Below are 24,659 nucleotides of genomic sequence, written 5' to 3'. Positions count from 1 at the left end.
GATGAAAGTAAACACCATGTCAAATGTCCCTTGCAAAACTTAACTCCCTGCTTTCGCTCCTCTTATCTCTGCTCCATCCAATATCAGTTGTGCAAAATATGGAGCTGCCGTGAATCCATCTGCACATGTTAGATTGCCGGAATTGGCTTTCGTACATCTCTCGCATGTCATAATCCAAACGTTAATTTTGAAAATCACATCTTCCATATTCACTCAGCGTTACAAACACGAGGAGCAACGAACGCCTTCGTGCATGGATTTCTAGAGCGCTAAGCAGGCGATCGAGTTCACTGCCGAACGAGAACGTCATAACTGGAATATCCAATCAGAGGCCGTTTGGTTTTCGTGAGGTATATTATGCCTGCTAGACGTTATTACACCCCCCCCCCCCTTTCGGTAAAGAAAACATGTCGTCGAGCTAGATATTTGTTCATTTCGTTCTTGTTTTGCAATCAGCACAGTGATTTAGCCAGAAACACTCCTAGAAAGAACTACCACTCTTGAGACAGTTAACACAAAAATCCAATGAATAGTGGTAGACCTTTGTCAATTCTTCATCTGTCTCCGTTTCTTTGAAATGAGCTGCGAAGGGGAAGAAGAACCACACTTTTCTCGGGTCAGTTTGACGTTTGTGTGGTGAGCACTGAGCAGACGACAGAACTCCGCTCCTTTGTGGAAAGGAAGCCCAGCTGTATACGTACTACTGTTGCCAACTTAGTATTTTGGAGCAAGGTTTGTCCAAATCACGAATCACACCAAGGAACTATATTTTCGTCTATTACCTAACTGGTCTCAGTTGTAGTTAAATCTAGCCTTGGCTCTGCAGTCTACCTCTAGTTGCTTCACAGAAATGGTATTCCTATTTTAGGAGGGATTTAGCTCTTTTCTGCCAATCCGATGTGACAACACTGGCTGCCCCGGTAGGTCTGAACGGCAACAGGGCCCCTTAACAGGCATATGAATAACCCCATAAAGTCCTTCCCCGCTCTTTCCTTGCATTGGCGCCCTCTTCTCCCTTGTTGCCTCTTCAGGGTAGCGGAACGGCCTCCTTCTTCGCTTCTGTCGGCTGCAGAAAAAATGTCCTAGGCAATAGCTACTCGGCGGGAACGGTGTTCATTAACGTATTTAACAATGTTGTCATTTTATTGAAACAACTGTTTAATTCTTTTCATTTTGCTGTTACCTGCGGTAACACCGGCTACATACACGCCACGCCTCTGTTAAAATCATATTTTAGGTTAGAGTGGAAATGTCCATTGTGCGTCGGAGATATATTTCTCTTCGAAAATACATGAATTTCCGGTCAAATAGATTCAACGATGAAAGAAAATACCTCCACGACCTTTGAAAATGCTACAGAAACTCATTTCCGTAAGTAGTTTCTTCTGTAAAATTGAAGAAATCCGTTCTCCCGAGATCAAACAGTTACCAGAACAGCTTCCCATCAAATCATGGAGGAAGGATTTGCATTCTTGTATTGAACAGTACCCGTTCCGTTGATCACTAACTTTTGTTGCGGCGTGTACTACAGCAAACGTTCGATGCGTGCCGGAGCCTTCTTCAACTTTGCACCATGCGGCAGCACTGTCGCCATAAGCCCCATACTGAACTCTTAAGTTGGGCTCACCAATAGAACACCCCTGGAACCCCTAGGGGAGGGGGTGGTAGGGGGTGACACGTAAAAATAATCGAAAACGACCGATATTAATGTGGAATCCATAGTTTTCGGGGTCGCTAAGATGAATACTGACACTCCCAATGCCGTTCAACTCCAAGTTCATTTTACACTATAGTTAGAATTCATTATTTTCCTGTCTAATAGAAGATTGGGATAAATAAATACCCCGGGAATTAGCGGGGCGAGACCAGAGGTGTTCATTTTGAGTCAACCTACCCTCACCCTCACCCTCCGAGATCGCAGTCGCCCTCGCCCTCCACCGCCCTCACCCTCACAAGTCTTCCGGAGGGTGAGGGTGAGGTCTGCCCTCACGAGGGTCGCCCTCCGGAGGGTGAACACCTCTGGGCGAGACGAGATGAGTTGACATTACCTTTCCCACACACGACATTCGGTGAGACCACTTCCACAAAGTTGTTTCAACACATCCTGATTCAACGGCATACGGCTTTCAGAAGTTACTGCAACACGATTCTATCAGAACTCGCTTTGATCTGTGATTAGACCATATTACGTACTCTTCACACACAATAAGACACATTCTTTTACACGCTATGAAAATATGAATCATGGTTATTTCTTGGTCTGTGTCACCAGAATTTCGTGCTGTATATTTAAGCATTTAGCGTCCGCCAGTGCCCCTAGAGTAGAGTTTATGGCTCACCTTGAGGACGCATGACGTCACTACTAGATTTCAAAATTTCGTACAACGTGTTTGAATACCGGCCTGGCTCATCGCCACGCGCTCATCTTTGCAGCTTCGTGCGGTGTCTTCCCCTCATTTTACGAGTAATAAAACGTGTTTAACCTTGCAAAGAGACTTACCACGCAGATAAGGCGTTGGTTTTTGTTCTCTAAAGTTCGTGTTGTTATATGGCCAATGGCGAATTAACAGCCTTCTCATGTTCTCCCAACCCGTGCATGAGTGCGGAGGAAAGTGACCAGGACTCGGAATGGAAATATTCACGAAATGGAAAAAAGGTTCTATTCCGTTAACATATTGTCAGTGGCGTGCTCAACGGGAGGTTTGTGGGGTTGCCCAGTACTCCTAAAAAAAGAGCGCCAAATGCAGGAAAAGATGGGAAAATTAAGCCTGACTACTAAAAAAGGCATACATAACCTCCAGTTTTCGAAAATCCTGGGCACGCCACTGCATAGTGTTGACTTTTTTTTGTCTGATTGCTACAGCGAAATTACCGGCTAGTGAAATGATGCGCTGTGTTACAATTAACAATAGTTAATACTAAATATTTACATGAACATCAAATTATATAAAATACATTGGACTCGAGTTTTCTGAAATTTTCTTCCCATTTTAAAATTTAAACAAACGGAAATCGTGAATGGTAATTAGCTCTCCCAACAAAAGAAACACGTTTGCCTACTTTATACCGCGGAAAATATAAAAGATGAAAGTAAAAGGAATGGCCATAAAAAAGAGAATCCGCATTTATGTAAAAATCTTGTGCAGGAGGATATCTCCGTCAGAACAATCGAATCCACAATGCACGACAAAAAAAGAAATTAAAAAAAAATACTAGAACCACAATGCACAAAAAGATGAAAGCAACATAGCCCCCTCGCGGCCACAACCATCATCACCCCCTGTTACGTAGAGGGGACATTTATGTGAATTCTGTAATATGTACAAGGTGCATTCAATATATAACCAGATTTTGTAATAGCGTCACTCGCCGTTGAACAGAGTTGCTACATTCATGTTATTTTTCGTACACTCTGTAACGGACGGGCGCCATGATGTCAATCTACGGGGCTTCCGCTGTTAAACCCATGGATCAAGGAAACGACTTTGCTACCCTTACGTCTGAGACATCTGGTGGTGAAGCTTCTGAATTATTATCCAGCACCGACGATAGTTTCGCGAGCGGGTCCAACGCATGAGTGTGGCTTATTCCGCGACTGAATATAGTTCCCTGTTTGATTTGCATTTTTCTCCGTCGCTGCAGTTCTTCCTCTACAATTTACCTGTACTTAGTGCAACACACGAAACGTAGATGTACTTTGGCTGTATCTTATGCATTATAATAGACAAGACGAGAAAGAAAAAAATAAAATAAAAGGTGAAGATGAATGTTTGCAAACTACTGCAAGGAAGTGTTATGGTATTCTCTGTGTACAATGTTACCATTTGATTCCTTTCCTAAAATATAAGTTAATCACTCTGTATTTTACTTACAAACAGCGAAAAATAGTATATGCTAAAATAAAACTTTCACCCACAATATACGAATCACGTGCCGACCCTCATTCAGGCTCCCCTCCCCAAACTTCCGGTACTGTAAATTCCTTTCTCCCAGAACATTCAACCAACACCCTCCGACTGCTTTTGTTTTGATTTTGTCTGTCCCCGAGGCGTATGAAGTTTGTGATTGCGGACCTATTACAGGAGATTTTATTGCAAAATTCTGGTTACATATTGAATGACCCTAATACTATTAAAGAGTATTAATAATTTAGTTCATACTGAAAAATAAAAATGTAGTGAAATACCTAGAAGGAGTTATAATTCAGCAAAATATAATTCAGTTTCAGACAAAGTGTCGGATTCAGAAGTGACAGTTGGGAGGGACAAATTTCTGTAGAGTACTTACACTGTTTTATATAAACAATATATAGTAATGTAAACAGGAAGCAAGCTGACTTTCATGTTCTAGAGATTAGCGTATTGTTTTTTTGCAAAAATCGGAATCCAGGGCTGGAACAGATGGTTATTATTGTAATGTTGTTATCGTAATTTCTCCTATTGCGACGGTAAACTGAACGATCAGATATGAGACGAAAAGTGAATAAACAAAGAAGCGAGAAACTATTATCTGAAGGGGCTTCGGATTCGATCTCTTTTGGAAGCATATTGCTCAGTGGTTCGGATCGAAATTTAAACTGTAGGTCCTGACATTTTTACGGAAGAAGGCTATGTTTCTGCTAATGTTCACACCGCACTTACGCCAATCGTAGGAGGTGGTGCAGATTTGATTCCAGGGAGCCTTGGCAGAACCCCAGATAACGAGCCATCAACGTCAACATCTACTAAACCTTGTCCTACTCCATCGGCGAATGCCAGTGTGTCTCAACCAGGGGAAGTGGGTCTGTCACCAATAGAAAACCCTGCACAGAAGACTCCTTCCGGATCTAGGAAAGGGGGGTCATCTGAAATTCTCTCGGGATCACCTTTTAAAAATAAGTTAGTGGATAGGCAGAGCACCAAGAAACGGCAACCCCTTCAGAAACTAACAAAAAAGCCATTAAAGATTGTGCAACGTCAACAAGATAACACACAGGCGGCTGCAGATGAAACCGAAACTATCTGCGCTGGGTGTGGAGAGTCCTTTGCTGACGACTGGGTTCAGTGTGGGGTGTGTCATGAGTGGTGGCATGACAGTGTTCTGATTACATTGGATATGGACCATATGTGTGTGATAATTGCTAATGCGTACTCTTGAACGACCTGTTTAGTACTCTTAGCCGCCTATGTGTCCAAGAGTACGCATGTGCTATCCTTTCATAAAATCTTTTCTGTAGTTTTTCCTTTTACAGTTACTTTCTTTGATTTCTGAGCAATGATTACTAAAGGGTTAATAAACATTGTGACAAACTTTCATGTGTATCTGTGATTTACCTTACTATTTACACGGCCTCAAACGTTAGGTGCGTACTCTTGACCTCCTTTACCCTAATTTAATACCCCCAACACCTCCCTAACCCCCTAAATTACCTCAACCCCCTAATTTTTTGTACAAAGGTCCAACTTATGGTAATTTTTGCTCTAAATTTACACTTACACCCAGGTTGCGAAATCACTGGAGACTGGTGGGGGGGGAAGGAGCAGGCAGGCAGCACACGTACTATATATATATCTCTCTGTCTGTGTGTGTGTGTGTGTGTGTGTGTGTGTTTGTGCCAATTATAAAATATACAACAGATTATATAGACTGTCCTTCCGCGGCCGTGCGGTCTAAGGCACCTTGCTTTGGACGGCGACTGCGGGACGGCATAGGTTCGATCCCGGGTTCAGTCTCGGGAAATTTCGACCTGTGTATAGGGCCGGTGGCAACCCACGATCGTGGGGAAATTGGGGAGCTTCGAATGAGTAAGCGTAATCCGGTCACGGAGACCTACTATAACGGTTAAGCCAAGGCCCTTCATGGGCTGTAGTGCAAAGGATTATTATTATTAATTCAAAATTAGATTGCAAATTGAAGATTATAATATACTACTGCTATGAACGGTGAACGTGACTAGGGAGAGGGGAAAAGTTAGCAGACATTATAAAATTCACATCTATATGCTATTAAGTTTTTTATTTGTCTATTTATGTACTTTGCAGTAAACTTTAAAAACTATTCTGGAGCTTGTTAAACTTGGTGATGTAGACATAGTACTTGAGTCTTCAAAAATATTACGCATAATATTCTTGCCTAAAAAATTCTGGCAGTCGCGCTCCGTCTCTATAGGGCCCGCAGACAAACAATAAGCGAGTGAAGAACTCATGTGCCAAATAAAGTTCCGATGTGGCCCCACTCTCTTACGAGCAATGTGTTACAAAAGAATATGTCTGATTGATTTCTTATTTTGTTTGTAAAAAGAGACCGAGAAAAAAGTTTTCGCCCAACGTGGGGCTCGAACCCACGACCCTGAGATTAAGAGTCTCATGCTCTACCGACTGAGCTAGCCGGGCTGTTACATAGTTCTGGCACAGTGACGTACCCTTTCACGCTGTTGTGTTCACGAGTCTATCTTTGGAGATTGTTATCTAACGCTTACGTTATAATTCCTAGATATTATTTAATCAATGTGTAAACCTTGTACAGAGATTTTTTTTATTAGGCTTTTTCCTCCACTCTGATCATCGCAAGCCAGGAGTACTCCATTGAAAGGAGGAGGGAGACAAAAAAAGGGGGAGGGGATAGGGGTTAGTGGCACGGAAGCAGATGGCCAGAACTTGGAAGCGAAACATTTCTGGCGGGAAAATAAAGCTTCAGTGTTGCCAGTGTACGCTCGCGATTTCCCCATTTCATCTCGTCTTGTTCACAATGAAGACGCCAGAGTGAAGTGTGGACTGGTATAGTGGAACCACAAGCAAAAAAACCTGCGCAAAAGCACATCGCGCCGGCGGGTGCAAGAAAGAGCAGGGGGAAGCAACATTCGCGCTGGCTCACGTCAGCGTTGCCAGGCCTTTTGATTTCTCGGGAGAATTCCTTAATAAACTATTGCTATGGAACCTCCAACGGCCAGCTTAAAAACACGTTTCCTGCTCATCTTACTTGAACATGAAGGGGAGATGTGGAGTGGAACTCCACTCAGCCGTGAAAAGTGCTGTTTGAACTGTGAAATTATGTCAAACGCTACTCAATTGTACTAGGACATTATTTTATTACTTGTACTACATTACTGTTTTAGATGGCTGTATTTTATCCCACCCTAAACTCTATTTCTATTTTAGGTATTTTACGTCGCTTTTGTGCCTCTACGGGTAAGTACGACAATATGGATGAATGAAAAACTGATGAAATGGATGAAGTGACGCAAACACAGTGAAACGTCCTTTCCTTACTAGGTAGAAACACTGACTTCTTAGCGTGGGCAAATTATGTTATACATGTATGTGTTGGTGGGTGTGTGTGTGTATATATATCTAGGATGGGTGGCACCCTAGCATAAGCGTTGCTATCTTGAATTATTGAGGAAGACATGCTGTCTAATTCACCAAATATATTTCACATACGTAATGCATTTTCTCATTATGGTGCAGGACGCGTGCCCACCCCTATCGATAGCTGTACACCGAACACCAGCAGAAGGCAAACTGATTTGTTATTGTTAGCATTCGACTTGAATGATTGTGGAAAAACGCCGACAACGAAAGGCGGCACGTTAGCTTCATCTCTGAACACAACTTTCTACCATTTCCTGTCAAAAAATCCTCGCGATAATAGAGGCATCGCAAACCCCTTGTGTCGGTGCTGAGAAAGGGCAAATTTGAGGGTCTTTCCACGCACCCTCTAACCGGAAAATGCTGAAGAGATGAAAGATGTTGGTCGGTTCCCTCGGGCGGTTTACTTTCTTTTGTTTGAAACATGTCCACTCCTGAAATGGAGATCTTCGGTATATTTTCGCCAAACACAGGGTGCTGGGTTTAGCACCATTGTTACAAAAGTATCTGTGACGTTTACACCGTAAACAATGCGCGTCACTCGCCTTCACCCCCCCCCCAGTGCGCACGACAATGCCGCCCCTCCGCCCCCAAGAACGTCCTTCATTCGCTACTATTAGATCAACGGATTTTGTAGCAGATCTTCTGGTTTCCCAAGGAACAATCTCCCGAATTTTTCAAATCTTACCTGGCAACACTGCCCCGAACACCGATAACGGCAGGGAAGTTGCGCGAACGCTTTGGACGGAAGGTTTTTTTCCTTGTGGTCGAGCTCGATTGGTTGGAGAGGATAGTTGAGGAAATGTGCGGATCCATGAAGAGGGAGAAGGGGAACCGATCCCCTTCCCCTATGAATTGTGCAGATATGTTTTTCCCGTGCACAATGATCCCTAATAATATAGTATTATTTTTATTTGGTATCCAAGTGTTTTGGTGAGCGTAATTTTTAATAATATGTAATTTCCCACTTTACGTCTCATATTTACGACTTCATTTTGTGGGCTTACAAAATAAAGAGTTTTGAATTTTAAATTTACTATGCACAGTGAAGCACCGAACCACTATACTCTGTTTCGGCGGTTATCTCTGGAGCAAGGCCGCGCATAGCGGCAGAGAAAGGGGCAAATCGAGTGGGCAGAGCGAAGCAGTACACGATGCTGCGAAGGCAGGTAACCACAGTCGCTTTCCCTCTCCATGCAATCCCGTTTCTCTCACTGTTCATTGGTGGAGCCGTCTCGCGTCACTACTTGCGCAGAAACTTGTTCTCGTTCGCTTATATATGTGCCTCCAGGCGGTATCGAACTTAAGATTCGTTGATTACAAGGCGACAACGTTACCACTACACTACGCTATCGGGGAGGCCATACAAATAGAGAATTTGTGACTCAACTATACTCTATAACCATAGGCGCCGACTCCATGGGGCTTGGGGGCCTCTCGGGGCAGAGCCCCTCAAATATTTTTGCTAAAGAGGATCTAATGTATTATTTTGCTTCTCTTTTAAAGTTTACTCTGTATTGTGCCACATGAACTTAACTTTAAATACACATTTGAAATGTTCTAGACCATCAACTTCAGGGGGCTGAGACAGCTAAACCGTCAACTTTGGGGGGGCTATGACCAGAGACAGCAAAACACATGGCTTATTACTATATACTAAGTATGTAATTATGAGTATTGTTAACATTTTTACTAAAAAGAGTTTCAAAAGACGATGTGCATGAACTAGGGTAGTGGATGGGACGTTTGGGCTACAAATGGCTCTCACATGACATTCAGAACGAGATCATTGATATATTAGGGAGATCTGTCTTGCGCTCCGTGGTAGCAGATATTAAAAGTCGGGAATATTTTGCTATTATGGTTGACGAAACTTGTGACATATCCATCCGTGGACAATTAATATTCTGCATTAGAACTGTGAATAAAAAATTTGATATTTTAGAGGAATTCATGGGCTTTTATGAGATTCCGAACACTGAGGCCAAAACTTAAAAAAGGGAGAGAGTGAGTCGTCATTCATTAATTTATTTCAGTGATCAAAGCCCCCCAATAATTTTGACAAGTCGGCGCCCCTGTCTATAACTATTCTTATGTCGCGTCTGTGGCCGAGTCCTCTTAGATGTTCACTTTTGATCTCGGATTCGAATCCGTCTACTTTGGTGACGGTGTGGTTAGGGCAGCACGCTACGACGAAGGGGTCTTGCCCTTGGGTAACACATTGACGTTTGTCCTGAATGGAAAAAGTAGAGAATTTAGTCAAACAGATAGTGCAGTCAAATTAGACATTCTTGGAGGTCAACCTGTATTATATTTATTATTAGTTTTGCCACTTTTGGCTAATCGCGAAGATGAGGTTGAGTGATGATATGGTGAAATTGATGAAGGGACACTCACAAAAACACCCATGTCCAGCGTGTTGTGCTAACCACTTAGCCACCGAGGTCGCATTCATTAATTCAAAAAATGGTAGATCAAATTGCGAAACGCTAGTTAATCTGCAGTGTCTGATGAGTGTCTTAATCGGAATTCGACATTAGAATCATACGTAGATACCCCGTACGAATAGTCTAATAAGGCCTCGAAATGGACCGAAACGGCGTGAATAGCTCATAAACTGGAACCTTCCCGTTCCGGTTCGTCTATTTTTTTTGTTTGTACGCACATATTTCACTACAACTTGCTCTTCAGTTTCAACGTTTCATCTTTTGTGCCAATCGTGGTTCTCTTTTGTAATTTTTATTTGTTAATTATTATTGTTTGTCGTGTTTGTGGATTCGATTGTTCTGACAGATATATCCTCCTACCCAATATACAAGGGTGGTTCAATAATTATTGTCCCTGACATATAAGCAGTATTATTTTTCCACAAAGTTCCCCTTCACAGTAATGCACTTCTTCCACCTATGCTGTAAAGCCACTATGCCAGCTTCAAAGAATGTCTGTGGCTGAGCCGTGAGCCATTCTTCCGCAGCGTCCATAACAGCAGCATTTGAGGGAAAATGCGTCCCCTTGAGGTGCTCCTTCAACTTCGGGAACAAATGAAAGTCACTAGGGGCGATGTCGGGCGAGTAGGGAGGGTGTTCCAACACATGGAAACCAGCAGCATGGATTGCGGCACCAGTAACATGGCTTTTGTGTGCTGGAGCATTATCGTGGTGAAACAGAACTTTTCGCCGCACATCCCACGCCGTTTCTCCTTGATTGCTTCGCGTAACTTAGGGATTAGGGCTGCATAATAGTCCCCAGTAACAGTGTGTCCCACCAGGTAGTCAATAAGGAGCACACCCTTCGCATCCAAAAAAAATGTGGCCATAACCTTGCGTGCTGATGCTTGCACCCTGAATTTGCGGGGGGGAGGTGAATTGCTGTGCCGCCACTCCATACTCTGTCGTTGGGACTCGGGATCATAGTGATGGAGCAATGTCTCATCCACTGTCACAAATCTATCACAGACCTGCTTCAGGTCTACCCACATCAGCTCCAAACCAGCCCTTGAACATTGAACTCTGTCTTTCTGTTGTTCACGGGATAACATTTTGGGGACCCATCGCGCTGACACCTTTCTGAATCCCAAGTGTTCATGCACAATGGTTTCCACTGAGCCTACAGAGATGTGCATGATGTCTGCTAACTGTTGCACGGTGATTCTTCTGTCAGCCATAATCATGTCATGCACAGCATCAATGTTTTCTGGGGTGGATGCTGTTGTTGGAGGACCAGCACCAGGGGCCTGTTGACAGCTTTCCCTGCCGCAACGGAAATCGCGGCACCAGTTTTTTTTACCACTGGTAGGTAGGAGCCCCATCACCCAACACACTCACCATGTCCTCATGAATCTCCTTTGGGCTTAGCCCCTTTTTCTGGAGGTACTTGATGACAGCTCGTTGTTCGGTTTTCTCCATTTTTCAAACTAAGTGCCACCTCTCACACATAAAAAGAGAAAAACAAATTTACTGTAGCACCTACGGTTCTGAAATTTTGCATATAGGCATCTAAGACATTAGGCTACAATATCCCCATCATTCATTGCAATTCATATCCTCTAAGTATGCCGGGGACAATAATTATTGAATCGCCCTCGTATTTACACAAATTCGGGTGCTCACTCATTTTTCTTAAGTTGAACAGATCAGGCCTGTAGCAAGAATTTTATCTCTGGGTGGCTCATCCCTTATCAGCAGCCGCCACCTAAAGTGGAAAAAGTGTTAGCTAGAAGCCTTGAAGATGAATTTCTCAGTATATTACAATACAACTTATTACAGAAGATGTTTCCATATTGCTATTTGGCGTATTATCAAGGGCTGGATTTATTGTTTCGAACGTCAACAATATATCTGCTCCAGGCACGTACGCAGAGGATGGGCTCTTGGGGGCTGAAGTCCCATCTCCCCCGAAACCCTACAAATGTTTCATTGGAAATATTCTACAGTTAATTTTACTCTCTTAGCAGGATTAAATATTTTTTCATTCTTTTAATAAGCAATATCGTAACGTTCCGTAGTATATTTTAATTATAATGTACAACGAACTCCAACTCCCAGTCACAATCATCGTTTTCCAATCAAGAAATATTCAGAAACATCAGAGGAATGCAGTGTCAGACAGCACTGACGCTCTTCATGGTCATCAGCAGTAGGGGTGGCCAGATCCGGATCCTGGCGAATCCGAAATCCGGATCCGGTTGGTTCCGGATCCTAAAATTTTTCGGATCCGGATCCGTTTTGCCATCCCACATGCGCTTCTTTGGAAAGTAAGAATGTGCTTATAACATATTGTTACCTGCTAATATACATATATATATAATATACATACACATATATAGTGTGTGTGCGCGCGTGCGCGATTTGTAATTAATTAATACACTTACAAGGGAGGTCTAAGTCTCCCACTCCGATTTCCATGAAACTTGGCAGGTGTATAGAGCCCCCCCCCCCTCAAATGTCAAGATGAGGAGAAATTGAAGTGGGGATCTGTCCCCGAAACCACGTAAGTATGGCATAGGAAGAAACAGGGGGCATAGGGCCTCTCTATACACCTGTCAAATTTCAAGGGAATCGGAGGGGGACACAGGGGTCAGATCCTTACTTAAATTTGTCCTCATCTTGACATTTGAGGCGGGTTTTGCCCCCTAAAACAGTCTTTTAGCCGAAACAAAAAAACACGTATTTCTTCCTTTGGGCCCCTCTATACACCTGCCAAGTTTCATGAAAATCGGAGGGGGACACAGGTGTCAGATCCTTACTTCAATTTGTCCTCATCTTGACATTTGAGGGGATTTTGCCCCCTGAAACAGTTTTTAGCTGAAACAAAAAAACACGTAATTCTTCCTTCGGGCCCCTCTATACACCTGCCACGTTTCATGGAAATCGGAGGGGAACACAGGGGTCAGATCCCCACTTCAATTTGCTTTCATCTTGACATTTGAGAGGAGGTTGCCCCCTAGAACAAATTTTTTGCCGAAACAAAAAAAACACGTATTTCTTCATTTGGGCCCGTTTATACACACACCTGCCAAGTTTCATGGAAATCGGAGGGGGACACACGGGTCAGATCCCCACTTCAATTTGTCCTCATCTTGACAATTCAGTGGGTTTCGCCCTGTAAAACCGTTTTTTTTTAGCTGAAACAAAAAAAAACACGTATTTCTTCCCTTGGGCCCCAGTATACACCTGCCAAGTTTCATGGAAATCGGAGGGGGACACATAAATCAAATGCCCACTTAAATGTGTCCTCATATTGACATTTGAGGGGGGGTTGCCCCCTAAAACAGTTTTTTAGCCGAAACAAAAAAAAACACGTATTTCTTCATTTGGGCCCGTTTATACACACACCTACCAAGTATCATGGAAATCGGAGGGGGGCACTTAGATAACCTCCCTCGTTAGTCTTACACTTTGTAATTATTTAACACTGCATATATTATAATGTTTTATTTTAATTTGTAAAACTGTAACTGTAGAACAATTGTATAATTTTTGTATAACATTTCTATCTTGTTATATGTGTTAAAGGTTTCATCCTGGAATGGAATGTCTCACATTTATGTGTGTTTTCATTTCCAATACATTCGAATGAATACATATTCGTTCCAGTGGCATTTACAAAATCACCTCGGACATTTGTGCACGAGTATGTTAGCCGATGCGTAGCAAAGTATTTTAGGAACAACACTTGAAAAAAATTCTTGTAGGACTAACTAATGAAAAATTTCTTTGTAATCGAAGATCATAATACCATTTAAGGTGTGGTAATATTATAATGGGATTGAGATACGAAACTCTCGGATCCGGATCCGGATTTTTCGGATCCGGATCCGTTTGGCCATCCCTAATCAGCAGCATAAACATGTAAACAGGCGAAATCCAGGAATAGGCTACAGGCCTGACTCTGCAGTTGTTTAGTAAATTGAATTTGAATAAATGTCTGGGAGGCAGGGAGATCGAGGTCAGTTCTAATTCAGTCTTTGAGGAGCAAGTTACGATTGAATAGAGAAAGAGAGCGGAGGACGATTCTAGGGAGAGTGTGTTAACGGTAGTCGAAAGTCAGACTCTACGTACAGTCACAAACATAACCTCACACGGCAGATCTTTATTTGCAGTACAGAGACAGGTATATCCTTTCATTAGCCATGCTGATCCAATCTGTACGGGTTTAAAACTCAAGAGTTGTGCCATTCAAGAGTGTAAATTTAGTACCTCTAGCGCCTGACCACCAAGCTCACCACGAGCAGAGAGTGCTTTACCATCAAGGATGAATGATGATTAGTGAACTACATACCTATGAGCATGAGACGATAGGTAGTATTTTTTTAAAAAAATAGCTGACTATAGTTACAATAAAAAGGTAAAGTGCTCCCCTGTGCATAGCACCACGCCATGAAGGCGTATAGGGGGTGTGGGGGTAACGCCCCACACTTTCTTGATCCGGTCGTGAGTGGGGGTGATGTGATCAGCATCACGCCCCTGACCGCCTTTACCCCCCAGGGTTTCCCCCAGGTACCCATGTTATTCGACGCTGGGTTGGCGCCGGGGCCGCTCAATTTCCATCTATTTAAAATTTTTAAAAAGGGAAGTAAATTCCACAAGACTCTGTATTTTATATTAATTGATGTATATGAAAATATTTTAATATTAACTATTATTAATTGTCATTTCACTAGTTGTTAATCTCGTCGCTGTAGTAGTTAGAGACGAAGGAAAGAAAGACAACGTCATGTTAACGAAGGTAAAGTGTTCCGTTTCGTAAAAATTTCCATTTCGAGCCCGGCAAAAATATCCGAAGTAGGTGTAATTTGTTCATATGCCAGCACAAGCTGATGGAGTATTACAGTGCCTTCATGGTTGAAAATAGTGGAAGCGATGTTCTGGTTTGTTCGTTAGCAGATATGGAGAACATCCAGGGTAACAAACCGGAAGATCAGGTCACAAGTGTATTTGCTGTCGGCGAAGATAATGAGCATGACACATATTTCCTGCTGCGAATTCAAGGGTACGTGAACACCATGTTGTTTGGATCTTTTGTTGCCTGTTCTGCTTAGCAGCGAACTGATTCATAGTCAATTCTTTTCCCAATTGACCATCTTCCCATGGACTTTCGTGCACAAAGGCTTGCTTACACCTTCTCTTATCACCTGAATGACTCTTTAAGAACTCTTGTCTGTGTATTTCGGCCACTCATGCGTTCTGTTTGCATACCTGAGTCATGGCGTGGGATAACGCCTCTGTGACACAGTGAAACATTTACGTCTTTGTATAAGCTACTTGTTTGTGCCACCTCGAAGCATGAATGTCCGCTAAAAATGTTTGCAATGAGGTGCGCTAAAAATGTTTGCAATGAGGCGCAACCAGTGCTCGAAGTAAGGGGGGATAACATGCCCCAGGTGCCTCACCGTCACCACTCACCTCAGGGGAGCTCCACCCTGCAACACACAAAATAAATTTAAGAAGCATCTACTGTCCAAACTATAGTGTCTGTGTAGTTCCGTTTCTAGGATCTTACAGATACGACGACGCATAAATTAACAATAACAACTATTTATTACTGCCAAACGGTAAGATACAAAATTGTACAATTTCTATGACGTCTTCACCCCCGAGACCGCCATAAGCCGGATACACACAGACTATTCAATCCCGCGTAAAGTGAGCATAGTTGCCAGTCCGCAACACTCCCCCCTTTACGAACATTACGCGCTAACAATAGTATTTCTACTTTTACACATACACTAGCTAATACTAAATTATTTTATATGAATATCCCCTTACATATTTTCTCCATTTTTGATTTAGTCACATTTTTAGTTAGTATATCAGCTTCTAGATTTTCTGAATTTACATGTTGAAGATACATATTCCCATTTTCTACATCCAGTTTTACAAAATTATATTTTCTATTTATATGTTTAGTTCTTGCCTTTACAGTGTTACTTGAGATCCAGTCAATTGCTTATTTACTATCAGTTTTAACAATCACTGGTCTATTTACAAAATTTCCAACATCTAATTCTGATATTAAACTTATGACCCATTTTATATTACACAAACCTTCACATAATGCAATCAATTCTGCCTCACAAGTAGACAAAGCAACCAAATTCTGTAATTTGCTTTTCCAGCTGATGACTGAGTTTCCAACCTTGACAAGATAGCCAGTACGCGATTTTCTTCTACTGCTGTACTCCAACTTGCATCCGTGCATAATTCAAGCATCTTCAGGTGTTAAGTCAAGAAATATGTCCGGTCCTCTTTCTTCTACCTTCGATTCATTCAAATGGACATTGCTGTTGTCATATTGCTTACTTTCCCTGTCTTCATCATGTTTATACTTCAAGTTGTTGAATTCTAATCTTCCAAATTACAATTCATCAGTAAACCTCCACAGTTTCTTTCATCGAACACAACGCTTCTAGCTTCATGTATTTGTTTCGTTTTGGGGTTGTACAGCCTGTATGCTTTCCTTTTTCTAGAATACCCAAAAAATATTTCCTTTTCTTCCTTTGGTTGAAATTTGCTTCTACACTTCTTCGGAATGTATCTGTATGCCACACGTCCATATACTTTCATATGTGTTACTGTAGGCTTCCGTCCCGTCCATCTTTCCATTGCAGTTTTTGTGCCACCATCCTTGGTAGGTATACAATTTTTTATGTACGCTGCCGTTGCAACCGCTTCAGCCCAAAATTCTATGGGTAACCTTGCATCAATTATCATTGTTCTTCCCATATCTAGTAGTGACCTGTTTGCTCTCTCAGCAATACCATTACTTTGTGGACTGTATGGAACAGTTAACTGATGATCAATACCTTCTTTGTTAGACAACTCTTGAAATTTACTGTTAACAAACTCAGTACCATTGTCTGACCTTACACTTTTATACAATTGTTAGCTTCCTTTTCATATTGGTTTTTAAATTTTACAAAGTAATCAAAAGCTTCATCTTTTGTTTTGAGAAAGTATACAAACACCCTTCTACTGTAAGTATCTACAATAACATACATGTATTTAGCACCCCCCAATGACTCTTTTTCTACAGGTCCACATAAATCCATGTGTATCAAATCTAGTGGTTTCTCACATACATCATTGCTTTGTTTAAAAGGAAGTTGTACAATTTTTCCCTTTATACATGCATCACACATTTCTAATTTTTCTGAAGTTCGCTTAAAATCTAAATCTCTTACCATACCACTGTCCTTCATTTTATTTAAATATTTTTCATTCAAGTGACCTAATCTTCTGTGCCACATGTATTTTTCATTGTTTACATTAGTTTCCATAGTTAAGCATGCATCCTTACAATGACTTACATCTGATCTTACATAAGTTTGTAACGTGTACATACGATTCTTTCTTTTCCTGTGCTTCTGCCACTAACATGCCATTTTTGTCAATTACCCTTGCACTATTTTTGGAAAACAACACTTCATTATCATGATTCACCAAACCTCTAACTGATAATAAATTCAAACGCAAATCAGGTACATATAATGCATCATAAATACACACATCGTGAAGTTGACCATCATTTGTGACTGTTGATACCTTAATGTCACCTTGCACTTTGGCCTCCATTGATTTTCCTTCCTCTGCAAGTTGCACTTCACTTTGCACCTCTCTTCTATTTATCAGCCAGTCTTCTTTATTTGTGATGTGAGATGTACAACCAGAATCTATACACCATATCTGCACTTCTCTTCCGTCTTCCTGCATGTCGTATACACTGTACGCGGCTTCCATGTTGTCTTCGCATGTGAATCCCGTCTGTTTCATTTTTCCCTTCGGTGTTTTAGGAGATGTAGATGTAAAGGTAGACGTAGAAGGTCTCCTAGCTTGAGCTTTCCCACCTTCTTTATTATACCAACATTCTTTCGAAAAATGTCCTACTTTTCCACATGTCCAGCATTTTCGCACAGCTTCTCTATTTTTCCAATATTTCGTATCCCGTGCCTTGTATGCCTGTTCGGATTTTTCATTGTAGTCCATTTTATGCAACCTAACCTCCTCTTCTTTTAAGGTATCTTGCACTTCTTCAATTGTCGCACCCCTTTGTGCTCGTAATACTGCTGCGACGTTTTCATACTTTTGATGAACACCCCGTACAATATGATACACTACTTCTCGTGTCGTAATTGGTTGACCCAATGCAGCACACTTTTTGACATTATGTTTCGTGCTCTCAAAACATATTCGTCAACACTTTCCTTCTCATCCATTTTTATGTTCTTCATTTCCACACCTATATCTATTATTTTGTTCTGTGTGTTTCCCGTGTGAATACGTTTAAGTTCATCCCACACTGTTTTTGCACATGTCTCGTTAATGAACAGTCCAGCCTGGTCGGGCGATAAAGTAACAACTATGACACCAAAAGCTTCGTCATTTTTCTTTTCCCAAACAATTCTAGCTTTTTCTTCTGTTGGTTCATCATTCAATATTGCGTCCTTGTACAATCCCTTACTTCGCAGCACTGCACTTACCTTTAGTGCCCAGACATGATATTTGCCATTGTTCAGTAATTCTATCTTACTCACGTCCGCCATTCTGCTAACCACGAGGCTGCTACCACTGTAGTTCCGTTTCTATGATCTTACAGATACGACGACGCATAATTAACAATAACAACTATTTATTACTGCCAAGCGGTAAGATACAAAATTGTACCATTTCTATGACGTCTTCACCCCCGAGACCGCCATAATCTGGATACACACAGACTATTCAATCCCGCGTAAAGTGAGCATAGTTGCCAGTCCGCAACAGTCTGGATTTGTCTTTTCTATAATGAATGGGAATGAGGTATTGGTTTTAGTTTTAGCTGTAATAATTGTATTCTAATTGTGGTTTTAGATTTAACTCTGTACCTTCAGTACATGAATTGTTTACATTATAAGTATGAATGTTTTAATTTCATTTTTTTATTCTTTCTACTGCAACCATGATTTTCAAGAAGTGGAAAGTGTCAATTGTAATATTTTTTTTTTTTTTAAGGGTTTGTTGTAAGAACGACCCGCGAAGCCGAAACACGTTCTCTCAATAAAGACGATATTATTATTATTATTATTATTATTATTATTATTATTATTATTATCATTATTATTACCATGTCAATCCATAGGAGCATCCTCCAGCTAACCCAAGGCTCGACCAAACACCCCCGCCTAACATTTTTCACTTCAAGCACTGTGCGCAACCAAGACTTTTTCCCCCTCAGAACAATGGTGCCTCCCCCATCCCCAAAATCTTGTAAACACAGCTGGTAATTGAAATTATAACGTGCTCTTTTCAATTTTTCTCTTCATGTAATGGCTTTAATATAGTCTGTTAAATTTAATATATAATATGAGGCAAAGATTTGGACTAATTCACTATGGCACGTCGTCGCCTTGTAATCAAAGGGTCCCGGCTTCGATACAAGGTGGAGGCGCATTGCAAAGTGCTTCGGATCCTACTTTCCCTGGACAGATTCCCTGCGTAAAAACCGTAAACCTTCATTTCATTTGCAGTAATTTTTTAAAAAAGGACCTTGGAGGATAATGATTTCAAACTGAAAGTTTTCTTTTTTAGGGGCCAATGTTGTTATGCCTCGTTTCCCCCTCCCCCCTGGAAAAATTCGTGCGGACTACATCCTTTAATTGGGATTGCACTCCCAATTTGAATGAAGCTTGATTATGCAGTTTAAAGAATCTCGTGTTGAGTAGCTAAATATTATTTTATCCACATTATGTCCCTATCCAAAAGAATTCAAACAATTTCGAACCTATTATAAGGAAGTAAAAACTAAAATCAGGTTCAAAACGTTGGAATGAGGCAGAGAGCTATATCAGTTCCGGATTTGTACCTTTTTTAAAAAAACCCTATTATAATCTATCTTGAAAATTGCCAATGCCAAATTAAAAAAAGAAAACATTTAAAAAACTCAAAATCGTTTTCTGAGTATTGTTTTTTGTCAGTATTGGGCCATTCAGTTTTTTCAAAAAATTGAAAGCTGTTGCCTGTTGAAAATGGAATACGTGTGTATATGTGTGTAAGCTGAACTTGTACCCTCCAAATTAAAAACGTTCCTGTGCCACTGACCTTGATATGGGAACCCTCGCAAAGAACCACCCATTGCCAGATCAGTCCTCGAACTGGGATCCTTCTGTAAATCTAGACGAGATCGAGGACGAGACAGGCTTCCTCATTCATAAGACGAGACGAGACTACGCCAAATTTCCATAGAGCATGGAAGAGAGATATATTCATAGGGGTGCGCAGACCCTCTGATTAGGGGAGGGGGCAAAAGCCTTGATGAAAGTTCAGTCGGGAAAGAAATATCTCATTTTATCTCACTCTTTTAGTTTTATTGCATTGATGGGTATATGTGTGTGCGTGCGTATAATATATATATAAAACATATTATTAAAATACATTACATAATCAATTCATCCGCCCCATAACAAACCAACTGCAGAAATGATATAAATTGTCTTTGAAATGTGCGCGCTCCTTTTCCTCCAAACCAAACTGTTATAGCAGCAACTGTCTGAAGTACTTAGTTGTTCTTACTTGTCCCTCTGGTAATTCACAATGCATTACAGAAAAGAAACAAATTGAGAGCGAAGCGAGCAAGAAAATTTTTCGATCCAAATTTATATAAATTGAAAACGGTATTGATTTAATAGGCCTAAAAAAAAAAATCACTGGATGCCATGGCATTCTCGTTTACAATTTTTCTCATTCAGATCGTTCAGCTTAGAGGGACAACTCTCGCAGCCTTCTAGATACTACTGCTCTGAACTTGACAAAACTGTAGAAAATTTTACGAATTGAATTTTTATTTGTATGAAATTTGAAGTCGAGGAGACAATTGCCCACCTGCAGGTGCTCCTGGCCGTCTGGAAGAAATAATGCAAGAAAGACGTAAAAACTAATTCCATCTTCAGTATCCTTTTGTCCTGCTACTCTTAGATTCTTCTAGTCTTGCATTCCTTTACTTCAATGTTTGCCCTCCTAGAATTGATTTCCGTCCAAGGTTGGGATTGGCAATGTCCCCCCTGCCCCCTTGTGGTTGTGCCACTGAACCCAATTCCCCGTAGTTGCTTCGAACTTTCATCGGCTTGAAAATACTTCACTTTCTTTAAAAGTAAAATATCGTTTAACAGCAGCAATAAGATTCCCCTACACTAAATTTCTAAGTGAAAGTATAACAATATAGGGCATTGGAACGTCTGGAAAGGGGCAAGGATGGCCACATCTCCCCTTTCGAAAACGAATATCAACCGAAAAGTATATACAGGGTGCGGCAGAACCGACTAAGCAGTTTCTATCGATTACCGCGGGAGCTGTTGTGGGGGTAGGCAGTTGCACGTGGTCTGCCTTTGTTCAGGCGTTGACCCCATTTCAGTAGCTAAGATGGTCTGGACCGGTGCACATCGTGGTTTTTCCGTTCGCGCGTATTAAGAAAACAACAGATCTGTGATCGCTACACAACGAGCTTTTCGGCGCCAGTTCAACATTCCACGCAACAATGCCGTTCCTAATGCAAACACAATTCGGTCGTGGGTTCGGCAGTTGGAGGAAACTGGTAGCACACTAAGAAGAGATACACATGGCCGACGCAGATCCATCAGAACGCCAGAAAATGTGCAGCGGGTGAGAACAGCAGTTCAACAATCGCCGCAACGTTCTGCTCGACGACATGCTGTTGCATTGGGGATTTCAGACCGCAGTTTGAGAAGGATTCTGCACTGCGATTTGAAGTTCCATCCTTTCAAAATAATGATTGCTCAAGAATTACGCCCAGGAGACTACGCCAACCGTAAAAATCTGTGTGAGCAAATGCTTGCTCAGATCCCTCCGAATGCAGCTTTCTTCAGTAGTGACGAGGCACATTTTCATCTTTGTGGGTGTGTGAATAAGCAAAACTTTCGCTACTGGGCTGAACATAACCCCCGCATTATTCATGAAAGACCGCAACATTCTCCTAAAGTGACCGTCTGGTGTGCCATATCACAATTTGGCATGGTAGGCCCTTACTTTTTTGAGGAGGAAGGAGTGGCAGTGACAGTGAATTCCACACGTTATGTTTCAATGTTGCAAAATTTTCTGCAACCCAGAATGGACGAGATTGTTGAAGAACATGGACTGGGGGACTTGTGGTTCCAACAGGATGGAGCTACTGCTCTCACAGCTCGAATTTCACTTGATGTTTTGAGAGAAATGTTTCCGGGACGCCTCGTCTCTTTGAGGGGTGATGTCCGGTGGCCTGCGCGGTCACCAGATTTGAACATTTGTGACTACTTTCTTTGGGGATATCTGAAGGAAAAGGTTTTCAAAAGCCGCCCTCACACCCTACCAGAGTTAAAAGAGCTGATTATTGACGAAATGAATGCCATACCCCGCGATATGTGTGCAAGAGCTGCTCGAAACTTCAGGGATCGTCTACAACAATGTATTGATGCTGACGGCCGCCATCTTGAGGACTTTATTTTCAAAACTAAATGAATGTAAAATGGTATATTGTACTAATTTAGAAAACAAATACATTTTTTCTCTATATATCCAGATTTACTTTTTATTGCTCCTTAAAACTGCTTAGTTGGTTCTGCCGCACCCTGTATTTTACGCGTATAATTGATATCAGTCATAGTAATTTACATTAATTATTATGCGATAATTCCAAATTCAAGTGGTGTTTATTGAGGGGGCAACACTATTATCGGGTAATATGCTCTTGGAAAAATACCGTTTTTGTCCCTTCGTGGAAAAAAAAATGTGCGAACGTCCGTAATTAGTCGGCAACTGCCACCCCTTGCCCCCCGTGCGCACGCCTATATAGATCCGTTTTTATTGTGGCCAAATTGATATTATCAAAGTATATCGTAGTTGTTAAAAGCTCTCATTTTTTAACTCAAACAAAAAACAAAGAAACTGTGACAAAATCTTGGAACGGATTAGAAATAATCCATACATTTTTTTGACCAAATCGGAAAAGACCATGCAGAGTGACGTCCAAAGAAAGTTATTTTAATGCGTCTTTTCAAGGTTCGAGCATTGAGCGCCAGGTACAGGTCGGTACGAGCAAACATGTCCCAGTTTCAGGCAATCGTTCTTAATAACCAAACATTAGGAGCCGGAGAGTTACTGCACGAACCAAAACAATATCTCAAGTTGTTGTTAATTGTGAGAGTGCGGAGAATGGCATTCTCTTGCACGAAGGTTCGGTAGCGGTTGCGTTGCCTTCAGAATACACGGCAGCAGGACTTCCTCGTTTATGTGGACATACATGAAGTAGCGGATGATGGATCTATGTAAAGGTGTGGAAGAGAGAATGGCATCGTTAGAGAATTTTGTTTGGGTGGACGAAATGTTTTTAGGTTTGCTATGTTTCCGTCGTCATGTCTTCTAGTATGTTCTATTTTCACTTATTTCTCTTTTTGTTTCTTCTTCTTCTCTCTCTCTCTTTTTCTCCTTCTTTCTTTATCTCCGTTTCTTGCTCTTCCTCTCATTCTATTATGTTTCTTCCCTCTTCCTCTATCTCCCTTTTTCTTTATCTTTCTCCCTCTTTTTGTTTCTCTTTCTCATCTCCCTTTTTCATTCTCTATCTCCTTTCTTCTTGATCTTTCTCAGTCTCTTTGATTCTTCCCTCTTTCTCTATCTCCCTTTTTCATTCTCTATCTCCTTTTTTCTTTATCTTTCTCTCTCTTTCTGTTTCTCCTTCTCATCTCCCTTTTTCTCTCTCTATCTCCTTTTTCTTTATCTTTCTCTGTCTTTTTGTTTTTTCCCTCTTTATCTATCTCCCTTTTTCTTTCTCTTTCTCATCTCTTTTTCTTTCTCTATCTCCTTTTTCCTTATCTTTCTCTGTCTTCTTGTTTCGTCCCTTTCTCTATTTCCTTTTTCTTTACCTTTATCTCACTTTTTGTTTCTTACTTCTTCTTTCTCTATCTCCTTTTTCCTTTATCTTTCTTTCTCTTTTTGTTTCTTACCTTTTTTCTTTATCTTTTTCTGTATTTTTCTTTTCCCTCTTTCTCTATCACCCTTCTTGTTTCTCATCTCCGTTTTTCTTTCTCTATCTCCTTTTTTCTTTATTATTCTGTTTTCTTGTTTCTTCCGCCTTTCTCTATCTCCCTTTTTATTTCTCTATCAGCTCCCTTTTTCTTTCTGTATTTATTTTTCCCTCTTTCTCTGCCTTTTTGTTTCTTTCTCTATCTCTTCCTTCGTTTTATGTTTCTTCCCATCTTTCTCTATTTCATTTATACTCCTCCTATTTTGTTTATTCCATCTTTCTTTATCTCCCTTTCTCTCTTTTTCTCTCGGTCTGTTATCTCCTCTTTTTATCTCATTCTTCCTATGCACCTCTACCTCAATTTCTTTCGATTTTCCTCTCTCTGACTTCTAGTTTTCTTCTTGTTTTTATTCACTTTAGGCGCAGATAGGCTAATCGGGACTGGACATAAAAATACATTTAAAGTCGGATCCGTACCACTATGTACTACCTCAACCGGGTATCGAACCCTGAACCCCTTGACCTCGAGGTGACCACGTTACCACCACACCATGGGAGGCCACCGTGCATGTTTCTTTCTGGCTTCCTCTCTTCCGTCTCTATGTGTATTTCTTTCTCTCCTCATGATCTCTCTTCCCTTTTTCTCTATATTTTTCTTACTTTGGTTCTCTCACTCGTTTCGTCTCTTTCTCCACTTCTCTTTAGCGCTCTGTTTTTCTAGCTTTTACTTATTTCCTATGCACCTTCATCTCTATTCGTATTTCCGTCTCATTCATCTTGCATAATGAAATATTAAAATAAAGCTAAGTTAAATCGAAAACAAATCAG

General features: G+C 41.2%; 1 protein-coding gene and 1 non-coding gene across 2 annotated transcripts in view; one reads left to right on the top strand and one right to left on the bottom strand.

Moving 5' to 3' along the window:
- LOC145989951 (protein yellow-like) overlaps nt 1-24,659 on the top strand; it is a 140,398-nt gene that overhangs the window by 69,213 nt on the left and 46,526 nt on the right. The window lies entirely within an intron of this gene.
- Nucleotides 6,299-6,371, bottom strand: TRNAK-CUU (transfer RNA lysine (anticodon CUU)). The gene has a single exon. It is a non-coding gene; the product is annotated as a tRNA-Lys (tRNA).

This window comes from Lepisma saccharinum, chromosome 7 (genome assembly GCF_977018435.1).
Source record: "Lepisma saccharinum chromosome 7, izLepSacc3.1, whole genome shotgun sequence".
Classification (NCBI taxonomy): Eukaryota; Metazoa; Arthropoda; class Insecta; order Zygentoma; family Lepismatidae; genus Lepisma; species Lepisma saccharinum.
The sequence above is the reverse complement of the archived record's forward strand: the minus strand, read 5'-3'. Positions and strand labels throughout refer to the sequence as shown.